A 12,213-nucleotide genomic window follows, 5' to 3' on the forward strand; every position below is an offset into this window, starting at 1 on the left:
CAGACACTTAGTGATTATAAATAGTATAACCTTCTTCCTTTACTTCTAATATCCTGATCATTATCTATTGATTCTAACTTCTTTAAAATCTTTTATTTCTAGCTATCATGGCATTGTTTCTAGCTTTCAGCATTTCTAACCTGCATAACAAGAACCTTATGTTTCATTTCTCTGTGTCAAGTAATTTACTACATCAAAACCTCTTCTACAGCTGCCAATTCTACCTAAATCATGCATAGTTGTATCATTCTCCTGCTTACGACAGTTTATTTACTCATCAACACCTGAAGAATAACACCCAAATCTTTAACATGATCTGCAAGTGTTACTTTGAACCCTTGGGAACATCCAGGATAAAGCCTGAAACTGGCCCCCATATGCAAAGGACAGGGAGAGACAGAAGAAGCAGGCCATTCCAGATGGGTAAGTGACAAGTTTAATACGCAAGTGAACTTATATAGGAAGCTTGTCTTGGGTGGCTGCAAGATGAGTCCTAAGATTACAGGTTAATATAGAGGGTTTTTTTTAAAAAAGATTTTATTTATTTATTCAAGAGAGAAAGAGAGAGAGAGAGAGAGACAGAGACAGAGAGACAGAGAGACAGAGGCAGGCTCCATGCAGGGAGCCCAATGTGGGACTTGATCCCAGGACTCCAGGATCACGCCCTGGGCCGAAGGCAGGTGCTAAACTGCTGAGCCACCCGGGAATCCCTAATAAAGAGGTTTTAACTAGGTTGAGCAGTCCCTCAAGGCTGCGTCCTTGAAAACAGCTCCCACTATAGTAATGATGTCAAAACATATATTCTAAGCACAGAAGAGGGTGTGAGGAGCCTCCCACTGCTCCGGTTCACTCATGGGTCAGAGGTCACATCCTTTTGATGACCTCCTCTAACAAGATCTGACTGCAGTGCTTTTTCAGGTGACACCTACCCTGACCAGACTGCAACCTTAAGGACAAAAAAGACTATCCACACTGTTGGATTTTGTTCTAAAACCTCTACACATGCTGCCCCTTTTACCCAGAGGTTGGTTGGTTTGTTTTTTTTTCTACTAGAACTATCTAAATCTCTTTCATATGAGTTTCCTAAATATGGAATATGTTGTTAAACATTATTTTCTCTTTGAAGCCATCCTGATTCCTTCATATAGTCAATTTTGTTCTTTGAACTAATGTTTGTCTCCTATGTAATGGTTTGGTGGCCATCTCAGTAGAGTCAATTCTCATGTAAAATATTTATTACCTTTTGGAAACTCCTCTCCCTCTCCCTCCTCTTCCCCTTACCTCTCCTTTCCTAAACTATCTCCCTTTCTTACTCCCTCCCTCTCTTTCTTCCTTAACAAATTATATTTGCTTTCCACTTCCATACATTTGTGTAGATTTATATATTTTGAGTTTGTGGTGGATACTGTATATCTCAATTCTCTTGTCATCTATTTTTTTCCTGATATTTTCATTTATATATTTTCCACTTATCTTTTACTGCTTTTCTTTCTATTTTTCTTCCCCTTTTAATGCATTCTTCTATATTGTTCTATTTCTCTTGATTCTTTCTGACCTATTGCTTGCTTCATCTCTGCCCATCTTCCTCCTTTCTAATCCCTATCTTTTTTTTAAAGTTTTTATTTAGATTCCAGGTAGCTAACATACAGTGTGATATCAATTTCAGGTCTACAATAGTGATTCAACACTTCCATACAACCTAATGCTCATCACAAATGTGCTCCTTAATCCCCATCACCTATTACACCCAACCCCCTCGCCCCCTCCCCTCTGGTAACCATTATTTTATTCTCTATAGTTACAAATCCCTTACTATCTTAAGAGAGAGAGAGAGAGAGAGACAGACAGACAGACCTTGAAACCATCTTACTATATTACTTGGAGAAATATACTAAAAAATTCTCCAACTGACGGACATTCTCATTTTCTTATTCTTTTCAACTAACAAGGCAAAAACTAAGTTGTGGGAAAGGGTAGCATTTGATTTCCATTACATAATTATGATATAGGTCTACACAGAAATTGGCTTTTTAATTATTTGTTGTTAAACTTGTGGTTCTCTGCAAGCTTTATTATAAAATACTGTTTTTCCCAAGTTACAATTTCAGTTAAAATATTAAAAATCTGAATGTATAGCAAAATTAATGTTATTCGAAATTTATTTTAATAGCATTAATCAGAATGGATATTTACTTACTTTGTCACTATGTATGATTTATAAAATAATTTATTTTCTCTTAGTTTGATGTTAGCTATAGCAGTCCAAAAATGTGGCTTATTTTATTAAAAAAATCAGCTCAACAATTACACATTTTTAAATTTTCATAACTTATTTACCCTTAAGATGTTATTAGGGTGACCAACTTTACAACATGGGAGATAGTTGCAACATGATGAAGAATAAAATAAACATAGACATAGCATCTTGCTTATAAATAAAAGAGACATAAGGCTAGAAGATAGGAAATATTTATGAGAAGTTTAATAAAAAGCAACTTATATAGAACATCCTTCTAAAATTGAAGCATTGAAGAGAATACAGATTCGCAATAATAACATATAATAAATTTTTAATTTAGGAATAAACTTAGCCAATGGAATGAAAGACTTGCACACTAAAGCCTATAAAACATTACCAAAAATAATTAAAGAGGACTCAAATCAATGGGAAGACATCCTGTGTACATGGATTAGAATACTTAATATTGTTAAAATGTCAATACTACCCAATGTTATCTACAGATTCAGTGCAATCCCTATCAAAATCCCAAAGGCATTTTTGGCAGAAATAACAAAATCCATTCTAAAATTTATATTGAAACTCAAAGGACCTTGAATAGCCAAAACACTCTTAAAACAGAAATCAAAATGGGAGATCTCATCTTCCTGATTTTAAAACTTACCACAAAGTCACAGTCATTAAAACAGTACGGTGCTAACATAAAAACAGACGCAGAACAGAAGAGTACAGAGAATAAAAGATTGCACAAATGTCTAACAATTACATATATGGCTAAATGATTTTTTTTTCTCAAGATTTGTTTGTTTATTTTGGAAAGAGAGAAAGTGAGCATGAGCCAGAGGGGTAGAGGGAGAGAGAGAATCCTGACCAGACCACACTGAGTCCAGAGCCTGATGTGGGGCTGGTCTCACAACCCTGAGATCAGGGGTCTATGGTCAGAACCTGAACCTGAAATCAAGAGTGGGGTGCTTAACTGTCTGTGCCACCCAGGTGCCCCCATATGGTAAAATGATTTTTGACAATGGTAGCAAGATCATTCAGGGAAGGAAATGACAATCTTTTTAACTGATGATGCTGGGAGAACGACATGTCCATGCAAAAGAATGAAGTTACACCATATATAGGAATTCACTCAAAATGGATCAAAGACTTAAATGTAAAACATACAACTGTAAAACTCTAAGAACATAGAGGGAAGCCTCACGACATTGCATTAGGTAATGGTTTCTTGGATATGTCATCTGGAACTACTAAACTACATCAAATTTAAAAATTCTGAGCAAAGATAATCCAGAGAATGAAAAGGCAATTCACAGAATGGTAGAAAATATCTGAAAATCATATATCAGATAAGGGGTTAATATTTAAAATATTTAAGGAACTCCTGAAACTCAACACCAAAAAAAGATCAACACAATTAAAATAGGCAAAGATCTTAAATAAACATTTCTCTAAAGGATATACAAATTGTGCATAAGCATTTGAAAAGATGTTCAATATCACTAATCATTAGAGAAATGCAAATCAAAATCACAATGAGATACCCCTCATTAGGATAGCTATCATCAGAAAAACAGAAAATAACAAGGATGTAGAGAAATTCAAACTCCAGTATTCTATTAGTAGGAACATAAAATGCTGAAGCTGCTATGAAAAACAATATGGCATATCCTCAAAAAATTAAAAATAGAATTATTATATGATATAACAATTTCACTTCTGGGTACATATCCAAAAAATCTGAAAGGGACTCAAACAGATATGCATGGATCCATGTTCATAGCAGCATTATTCACAATAGTTTGAAGGTGGAAGCAACCCAAGTGCCCATCTAAGAATGACTGTAAAAACAAAATGTGGAATATATATGCAATGAGATATTATTCAGTTCTACAGGGAAGGAAATTCTGATACATACTACAATGTGGATGAATCTTAAAGACATTATGCTGAAAATAAGCCAGACACAAAAGGACAATTTCTGTATGATTGTACTTATATGAGGTACTTAAATTAGTCAAATTCATAGAGAAAGAAAATAGAGTGGTGATTGTCAGGGACTGGGGAAAAAAAAAGAACGAGGAGCTATTTTTTAATGGGTATAGAGTTTCAGTTTGGGAAGATAAAAAAAGCTGTAGACATGAACAGTGCTGATGATTGCACAGTACTGCTGAACTATTACACTTAAAAATGGTTAAAATGATAAATTTTTTGGTAAAATTTAGTTTCACCACAGTAAAAAAAAAAAACACGTCCAAAAGTAAATATTAAATCATTACTGACATCTGATGACAAAAATCAGAGGTGAAAAATTTTAAACATTTTCTCAAGTGTAAGGTAGGTTGTTTTTAAAATCAAAGCATCAAACGTATATGCTATTTTCTGCATGACATAGTACATGATCTGAAAAACCATGCGTCTTGTTTTTGAATTACAAGATACCTGATCCTTTTATTTATTACCATTTCCTCATGAAATAATGGAATAAAAACATTGCTTCTTTGGTTAAGAATGTAGATATCTAAATACAAACTAAGTTTTATTGCTCCTTTTAACAAAAAGTTTATACATTCATGTGGAAAAATCTGAATGCAAAGGTTAAAAAGAGTAAAATGCATAAATTCCATCACTGTTAACACCTTAAGGATATATCCTTCCCTCCAGTCTCACTCTTTGTAACATGTATATATACACACATATACACACATATATAAAATACACATATACATATCAGGATTTTATATAAAATCTCTAAATATATATACAATTCCCTGATGTATATGAAGAGGATATGTGTATGTGTTTATGTATAGTATATGTACTTATACATGTGTACACACACATATAGAAAGAAAAACAAAAAAACAAAAAAAAAAAAAGAAAGAAAGAAAAACAATAGTTTTGCAATATGAGAAAGTTCTGGAGATCAATTGAACAATATAAATGTATTCAACACTATTTTAATTGTGCACTAAAAATGATTAAGATGACAATTTTACATTATATGTATTTTATCACAATTGTACAATAAATTGTTTTTAAAAATGCTTTTGATGGAAGGTGAGTTTCAAAAATCATTGCAAAAAAATATATATTGTAAGAATGTATTTTTGAAAAGTGTCCTGAGGGGTACCTGGATGGCTCAGTCAAGTGTTTGTCTTTAGCTCGGGTCATGATCTCAGGGTCCTGGGATCAAGCCCCATTTCAGGCTCCCTGCTCAGCAGAGGAGTCTGCTTCTCCCTCTCCCTCTGCTCCTGCTCTCTCTCTTGCTCACTCTCTCTCTCAAATAAACAAATTTTTAAAAATATAAATAAAAAAATAGACTATGCTAAGCCTTAGAATCCATATTAACATTATAAATAAAAATCTATACAAAAGAAATTTCATTCAGTTATTTTCTTAAAATAAATTTTTCAATTGCTTATAATTGCTTATTCATAAATTCAGTTATTTTACCAAATAAAAAATGTTACTGTTTTTGTCTGCTCTACTCAAGGTAAAATATTCCTGATAATTACAATAAAAATGTACATCATTTCATGTTATACAATGCACCTTTGACTAAAGAGCAGAAATACAAGTATATTCAAAAAAAGCTGAAATATTAATACTCAAAAGACACCATCAATAGATCCAATTATAGACACCTCACTCACAAGCAGATTAAGGTATAATACATGGAAACTCTTAAATTTCTTTAAACATTGGAACCCTGACTTTGAAAACAATTCAATAGGATTAGCAAACTTTTTTGTTTTTCCAAAATCAAATGAGTTTCTTATTTATTCTTTATAGTCAAACACTACAGATAAAAGCCTCAGCCCAGTTACTTATTTATGAATTAGGAATTAGGAATTTATTGATTTCCATGAAAATAGAGTATTTATAAATGACTTCAGAAAAATTTAATACTAATCCTTAGCACTGACATCTTTGATTCAAGAGTTTGATTGCATTATAAATAATAAACTGTTTTGCCAGAAAGTATTATTTTAAAAATTCTTAAACCACTTGAAAGCTTTTTATAACTTATGTTAATAATTTATGAATTAGATAAACATGATTTAAGAGATCACTTGAACTCCATTGTCGGAATAATACTCCTTTTACAGATACACAAACTGATTAAAACACTGCTTAAAAAATAATATACTTCCTCAACTGAAATAATTATAGATAAATTAAAAATATATGTTTATAAATCTTTCTAGATATATCTAGATATATCTAGATACAACAAATTTCCAATCCAAATGATCTGAATTGCTTCTGGCTTTCAGAATTGCTATCTGCTCTGTGTATCATCTATTAACATTTTGCTACATTTCTGGATAGAAATAAAATAGTTTATTTTATTTTTTAAAGATTATTATTTATTTATTTATTTATTTATTTATTTATTATTTATTTATTTATTTATGAGAGACACAGACAGAGAGAGAAGCAGTCTCCATGCAGGCAGCCTGATGCAGGACTCGATTCCAGGTCTCCAGAATCACTCCCTGGGCTGAAGGCAGTGCTAAACCACTGAGCCACCCAGGCTGCCCAGAAACAAAATAATTTAAAGAGTTTATATATTAATCAGACTTATGTTAGATGTAAGCTTTAAAGTCAGGTTTGAAAGGCATTAACGTAAACAATATTTTTAACTCTAAAGTTACAATTATGGCAAGTAATCTGATTTCAAATTTGTTGTCCAAACACTAAACATCCTAGTGTAAATCTTAAAAATGTAATATTTTATAATGTATGTTTTTTCACGGATCAAAAAATATTTGAGCCAATTTTCAAAGTTAAAAAAATAAAGGTGTGTAAGAAAAAAACTATGTACTCCATATGGACAAAGTAATGCAATTTCAAATAAAAGAATGTCAAGGCCATGCTCAAGGCCAAAAACACCCTTGGAATAAGTTCATGCTATTACGCAGGGCAGGAATTCTTAGGAATAGGCAGAGGTTTTATTTCATTATATAGAGCAAGGGTAAAAATGTTAAAATTATACACCAGTAGCCAACTTTATTGGATCTTCCCTTAGATTGGTAAGAAAGTTGAGTGTGACTGTCATGAAAACAATATATTCTTCTCTATCATCAAATTACTGAGTGCAGAGTTTCTGGACAACTATTTCACAGTCTTTTCTATTTTTTTAAATGTCTTTTGGCTCCAGTGAAACACACTACATGTGCTATTTCTTTTGGGAGTGTTTTAAAATCATATACATTTAAATTTGTGGAGGGAAAAAAAAACTTTATAAATCAGTACTTCAACCCCAGAGTCCCCCAGAGTCAACAGGAAGTCCACAACTGACATTTTTAGGGTATATTCATTTCATCAAACCATACTATGCTTTCATCTATTGAAAAAGCCTAGAAATATCAATTCTTTTACATAGTATTATCCAGCCACACAAAAATTTTAATAATTATGTTAAATCACTGTGTGAGGCACTCAGGTGATAAAATAATGAAGAAAAATACTAACCATTCCTAAAAGACCTTAGAAAGAATTCAACAGGAAAGCTTAAAATCAATCAAACAGACAAAAAAATAGCACACAAAGAAAAACATGCTATAACATAAAAGAGTTATGGACACAGTGCAATTAAGAATGCAAAACAGGGATTGGTAGTCACTAAATATATTGTGGAGCAGCAAACTTGATAAGAAAATAAAATTACTTCATATTGACAGCAGGCTATATTCTACTTAAAAGAGTAAGGTCAAACCTATTCTTCACCAGTGGAGTGAAGAAGCATTGTATATTAGGAAAAGTCTCATTCAATCTCTGGAAAATAGCCATGCAAAACACACAAGGGACTTGGAAACTATTAAAATGCGTCTAGTTCTCTAGCATATTTCCCAAATTCAACAGGCTATGAACAACATAAAAAGACCTTTAGAAAATCATCCAGAAGTTCCCAAACGTGAAAAAGCTAATCTCTAAGAAGCTGCCCAAGTAGATATGCCAGTAGCCCTAGAGAACCTTTTGCAGTTTGAACGTTGTCTGCTATGAATCACAGTTGATTTAATAAAATATACCAAGTCAATTAAAAAAAAAGAGTGATTCTCTCTTTAAATTGAGTAATTCTCAATTTTATTCTAAAATTAAATTGACTTTAATACCAAGTCAATTAAAAAAAAAAGAGTGATTCTCAAACAAGAAGTTTACATTCTTTGGTTAGGGTATAAGAACCACCAGTCCTTCAGTAGTATACATTTTAACTATGAATACACTCTCATGTCATCATTCTAAATGTGTGCATAAGCTTCTAGGGAGTTTTAATTTTTATTCCAGTCATTTCAAATTCAATTTTACTGGTCAAATACACCAAACCTGTCATTAGTCGAAAATTTCTCAAACATTCTAATTAATAATGTATACTCAAAGAATAAATACTTGATCCAAAAATAATTAAATAGACAAGCAATTAGAGCCATAAGAAGAACACTGGAAAGGTAAGTCACATTCAAAGCCACCTTCCAGAAATCTATAGCTTCGGTATATGCTTAATTTGTCAATAATAAGAGCAAAAAAACCCATAGTATTACAACAACAAAATTGTTTTCATAATTTGATTAAAGAGATGAGAGATTGTTTTTTTTCAAATGAACTTTGATTTTTTAAAAAGATTTTATTTACTTATTCATGAAAGACACAGAAAGAGAGGCAGAGACATAGGCAGAGAGAGAAGCAGGTTCCCTGCAAGGAGCCAGATGCGGGACTTCTCCTAGGACCCCATAATCATGCCCTGAGCCAAAGGCAGAAGCTCAACCACTGAGCCACCCAGACACACCTGAACTTTTTATTTTAAAATATGTTTTTTAGATTTTTTAGAAAACTAACAATTTTACAGAGTTCCCATATACCAACTCAACTAATTTATCTATTAATAAAATCTTACTGGGATCCCTGGGTGGCACAGCGGTTTGGCACCTGCCTTTGGCCCAGGGCGCGATCCTGGAGATCCGGGATTGAATCCCACGTCGGGCTGCCGGTGCATGGAGCCTGCTTCTCCCTCTGCCTGTGTCTCTGCCTCTCTCTCTCTCTCTCACTGTGTGCCTATCATAAATAAGTAAAAAAAAAAAAAAAAAAAAAATCTTACTGAGGTGCCTGGGTGCCTCAGTCAGTTAAGCACTCAACTCTTGATTTTTTGCTCAATTCATTATCTCAGGGTTGTGAGATGGAGCCACACACTGGACTCTGCACTCAGCAAGGAATCAGAGACTCTTTCTCTCCCTCTCCCTCTGCCCCACCCCCCTTACATTCATGTGCAAGCAAACACTCTCTCTTTAAAATCAATAAATCTTAAAAAAAAAAAAAAAATCTTACTTTAGTATGGCAAACTCCTCACAATTAGGGAACAAATATTGACATATTATTAACTCACTTCTATAATTTATTCAGATTTCTTTAGTTTTTCCCTAGTGCTCTTTTCTTGTTTTAAATTTTTGGATTTCATTTAGAATGGCACATTACATGTGTTATTCTTGTCTCCCTAAGCTCCCTTGATTGTGGCAGTTTCCGAGACTTTCTTTGTCTTGATGACCTTGATAGTTTTGAGGAGTAATGGTCATGTGTTTTGTACAATGTTCTTTAATTGCTGTCCATCTAATATTTTTCTCATGATTTAGCATTGGCATAGGTAATGTGCCTTTTCAATCCTTATAATTAAGAGTGCGTAAGATAAACTTACTACTCTCTACATTAATCTTGATCACCTGGCAGGAGTACTGTTAGGTTCCTTTAAAGTTATCCTTTTTTTTTTTTAAGATTTTATTTATGAGAGAGAGAGAGAGAGAGCTTGTGCGTGAGCAGGAGAGCACAGCGTCAAGAGGCAGAGGGAGAGGGAGAAGCAGATTCCCCACTGAGCAGTGAGCCCGATGTGAAGCTCAACCCCAGAACCCTGGGATCATGACCTGTGCTGAAGGTAGGTGCTTAACTAAGCCACCCAGGCATCTCTATCCTTTTTAAAAAACTTGTTGTCATACTGCACTCTTTGAAATGAATTCACTATGCACAACTTACACTTACTTTTCACCTTCTTGAGGGTAGAGTATCTGCATAGTTATTTGGAAATTTCTTGCTAGTTTCTTCTCTTCTCAATTTATATCTTTAGCTAATTATTTGCATCAATATGGCCTCATAAATACTTAAACTTCAGGTTATAACCCAACATTTATTTTCTTGTTTAATTGTCTAGCTTTGGACAGTGGGAACATTTTCAATTGACTTTTGACATACTCCCATCATTGTGGGATTTTTTAAAAACACTTCCTTATCTCTTAGGACTATTAGATGCCCTAGACTAATTTGTATGTTTCCTATTCTATCCCACAATCAGCCATTTTCCCAAGGATTCCTGGTGAAGAACAGAATTTAAAAAACAACATCTGGGTGCTAAAGTTGCTCATTGTCACTGAAATATTCTTGCTTCCTAGCCCTCTCATCTAACAGAGCAAGGAAATATACCTGTGTATTCTAACCCAGGTGTATATACATATCTTTAAATATGTCTAAATGTAACAATCTGTGTCCACACTTAGCTACCAATGAATTTATACAGATTCCTTCTACTATACTCCATCACCATATGGCTTACTCTATCCCCTTCCCATCTGGTCCAGGTAAGCCAATCTTTGCTTATCTGTCAATTCTAACTCCAATCATGATAATTCTGACACTTACCATCAGCCATCGATTGATTTAATTGTTTAAATCCATTATACATGCATAGTGGTATCAGAGTTGTTAATATGTACACCCGATGGAAAAAAATCATCATCTAAAGTACAGTGCTCATGTACAGACTCTAATCTCCAAAGTTAATTATGCCAGCATCTTTTTTCTCCTCCCTTCTTTCAGTGAGATTGTTTTATGCATTTGCAATCGAGTTAGATTGTTTGTCCCTTTTACATTCCAGCCTGGAATGTCTGACCTCTCAAAAAATTATGTTTGCATGTATTAAGGCTCACTATGTACTGTATATTCCTAGGTTTTAGCAAGTGTATAGTGACACAAATTTATGATTAAAGAATTATAAATAATAGTTTCATTGTCCTAAAAAAAAATCGCACTTCACTCTCCTTCCCCCAAAACCCAAGAAACCATGGATATTTCCACAGTTTATAATTTTCCTTTGCCAAAATCATACATGTCTCCTTTTCATATTGGCATCTTTCATTTAGCAATACACATTTATTATTCACCCATATCTTTTCATATTTTGACAGCTCATTCCTTTCTATCATGAATATTATTCCACCATATGGATGTACCCATAGTTTACTTACTCATTCAATAGCTTTAAGGGGCATACTGGTTGCTTCCATTTTGTATTAATTACAAAATAAGTATAAAATTATAAAATAAAACTTCTACAAAGCATATATAAAATTATAAAATAAAACTTCTATAAAGATTCATATGTTGCTTTTCATGGAGACATAATTTTTCAAATCAGTTGAGTAAATATCTGTAAGTACAATTAATTGCTGGATCATAGAGTAAGATTATGTTTAGCTTTGTGAGAAACGGTAGAATGGTCTCCCAAATGATCTGTATCGTTTGCATTCCCACCAGCAATGCATGAGAGTTCTGTAGCTTGTATCTTCACCAGTAATTTCTATGGTAATCTTTTTGGATTTTAGCCATTAAAATATGTGTGTAGTAGTACCTCATTGCTGTTTACATTTGCAATTCCTTAATAATAAATGATGTTAAGCATCTTCCCATATGGTTGATCACCACCTGTATATCTTCTCTACTGAAGCGTCTGTTCAAATCTTATGCCCATCTTTAAATTGAGCTGTATGCTTTCTTATTACTGATTTTAAAGATTTTTGGTTTTGTTTTTTTACAATTTTCAGATACAAGTGCTTTATCAGATATTTGTTTTGCAAACATTTTTCCCAGTATATAGCTTATGCTTTTGCTAATAGTTTTACTTTTTAATGTTAATAAAGAACAACTTG

This window comes from Canis lupus, chromosome 13, assembly GCF_048164855.1.
Source record: "Canis lupus baileyi chromosome 13, mCanLup2.hap1, whole genome shotgun sequence".
Classification (NCBI taxonomy): domain Eukaryota; kingdom Metazoa; phylum Chordata; class Mammalia; order Carnivora; family Canidae; genus Canis; species Canis lupus.